Genomic DNA, 3,053 nt, shown 5'->3' with positions numbered 1-3,053 from the left:
TCGAGAATTTATAACAAAAAACCTTTTACTATTAGTTTCAAACAATATTGTATAGTTTAATAACGACGAGCGAACTTAAGCTTTAAAGTTTCCGAGATTAAACATTCGCGTCACGCTTATTTTAAAGATAGTTGAACAACGAAAAGGCAACAATTTCTGAAACATCATTATCAAATTCGATTAAAGATCGAATCGTGCGAATAATACGAAATGCCGTGTAAAATAATTTGCTACGCTGCCTGACGAAATTAGAAATTTGATAACTTCAGTTCCTTTCATTAACCGAGACCAAATTATTTTCCGATGCCACAATCAACTGTTCCATTAAAAGTTTTAAGTTACCGTTCTGGAAATTAATGCAAAAAATCGAATATCGGCGCCAACAAATAAAGTTTAAAAAATTGTTTTTTTTGTTGAATTTGTTGTAAATTAATACGATAAATGTATTAAAATATATCTATAGTTTTGGTTATATAGTTTATTCAAAACAGCAGTGAACTCACGTCATCGAACGTCCTGTCGAAAGTTGTGAATTCGTTTTATAGTCACGCAACATTTTCCTTCTCATTTTATACTAACTAAAAAGAGATAAAATGCTGTTTGACAATTTCGAAAATGTAACCGAATGAGTCTGCAGAAGACGTCTGTTTGTCAAACGTCTGTAAAATTGTTCAAAATATAATAATAACGGGTTATAAACCGGCAAACGTTGTTTTAAAAAAGCCGCAGCCGCACGGTATATTAATAAGGACACGGTGACTAAAATATCTCAAAAATTAAAAATATTATAACCTTAAATTCACCAAAAAGAAGCCATCTTGCCATGCGAAACAGCCGACGAATTAAAATCAGCTTCGTGCTAGACCAGAGATAAAATATAAGAAATATCTAAAAACAGTAAGTAGTTTTTTTCAATGGAAACATAATTTAATACAGCTATTTCAGAAAATTGTTAGTCTGGAAAGTGTCCATAAAAAACTGAAAGATATACAGCTATTTGAGGGATGCAGAACATCATATACTATTGGGTAATATAAGATTTAAGAGGACTCCCAGACATTGCTTTTAAAAGAATACAATTTTTAAAAACTTGTTTATTTAAATGAGACATGGATTTTTCAGAATGGTACATTGGGTCGTTCACGGCAAGATGATAACAAATGTAATATAAAGACAACGAAAGTTTATGGTAAACGTTGCACTAACTATCGATTAGGATTTGCTAATCATAAGATTTATTAACAATTCTTCATGCTGGAACGGTTTTATTCCTGATGCAGAACTAGTGTTTTCCTCTAGGTCCAAGGATGACTATTATGGGGTAATGAACCATAATTTGTTATTGCAGTGGTCTGAAAATCAGCTTTTAAAAAACTTGAAGGAACCATAAGTTTATGCTATGGACAAAACACCAACCAGATCCCAGATCACAACAAGTGCACCAAAAAAGGCTGGAAATAAGGTATCATCAATTCAGATGATGTGGGTTCACTGTTGTTTTGAATAGACTATATTACATTTCACCCCACTTTTTCCTCTAAGTTGTTCAATAGGTACGTGAATCTAAATTGAAAATGAAAAATTTATATACAGTTTTAAAACATTTTCCCTCAAACTTAGCACAATAATTCCAATAAACCAAAACAGAAAAATAATTTATTAAGTATCTTAATTAAATATTCTAAAAATTCTGTTTCCAATCATTTTTTTCAAGTCTAAGAAATGCCAGAAGTCAGATGGAGCTAAAGCAGTCAAATAATACATATTCTGATTGTTGCAATAGTTCGCTTATTATATCGATAGTTTTAAAAAATATGAATCAATTAATTTGTTGAGTATGTATTTATTCTGTTATAACCTAGACCTTTTCTATAATAACAAAGGATTTATAAATTAAATTTTTATACAGTCCATTAAATCCATCGATGATCATTAATTAAATGATTCTACATTATTTGGTTTTTTCATACTGGTGGATAAATATTAGTCATTAACTGCAGCACCTTGTCCCTTTTTCAATAATGTTTTTAAGTTTTAAAGGTCTTTTGAATATAAAAGGTCTACTATTTTCTGAAAAAAAATCACTAGAAGCACCAGGTTGTATTCATTGTCGTTTACTTTTATGTATTTCTAGCTCATGAATCTAGTTTCTATCCAAGCGCGAACATATTTCACAACCATGTTTCTAGGCATTTATAGGCATCAAAATTGTCATGAGACTATTAGAACTCTTAATTATTTTAGTTAATATTAAAATAGCAGTCAATCATGTCAGAAAACTTGAAATAAGACGTAAACGGGAATTATGTTCTATATTCAAAATATTAACGCCATATTACATTTATTAATTCGTCCTGTTTGGTGTAAATTTCGAAGAGGATCTTTAAATATCATATTAAAACTAAATACATAGCAAAAAGCAAGAACATCATAAATACATGGTAATTTGTCCTCAGTATTACTGAATAATACAGATAAAATACTTCAGTCTTTCAGTCTGATTTCAATGAAAATATTGAATAGAGATTGTGAAGTAATTTTTTTTAATATATATTTTAAAGTATTCTTTTACCAACTATGAGTTTACCTGGAATGGACCTACAGTTTAACTTGGGCTCCGAACCACTGTCCTCGGCATTACGCCTACCGATTGGAGAGTGACACAGTTACTGGCGTGACTGGGATAATTTTTCTCGTCCCATTTTGTACTCTTGCCTAGGACAAACACAAATTTTAAACAATCACAAACATAAATTTACGACCATGCCCAAGCAGGATTCAGACCCGCGACTATCTCAACAGTAGGTGGACCGTCCTGTCGCCTTTATCACTGCGAACCGAACCGGCTGAGTTAAATTCTGTTTACTACTATGATCCTCAAGAATTCAGTGTAAATAAACAATAACTCTTCATTTCAGAAAAAAATCCTACACATTTTTTTTTATTAATTACTTCTTACATTCCATATTCTTAGTACAATTTTAATTTAGAAATTAATTTATTATTAGTAATCTTTTCTACTCGCGTTAATATACAAGCAAGGCATGTTCGGG

The sequence above is a fragment of the Rhynchophorus ferrugineus genome, unplaced genomic scaffold, assembly GCF_030347505.1.
Source record: "Rhynchophorus ferrugineus isolate W39M unplaced genomic scaffold, kcgeb_rfMv2 rfM2, whole genome shotgun sequence".
NCBI classification, from domain to species: domain Eukaryota; kingdom Metazoa; phylum Arthropoda; class Insecta; order Coleoptera; family Curculionidae; genus Rhynchophorus; species Rhynchophorus ferrugineus.
The sequence above is the reverse complement of the archived record's forward strand: the minus strand, read 5'-3'. Positions refer to the sequence as shown.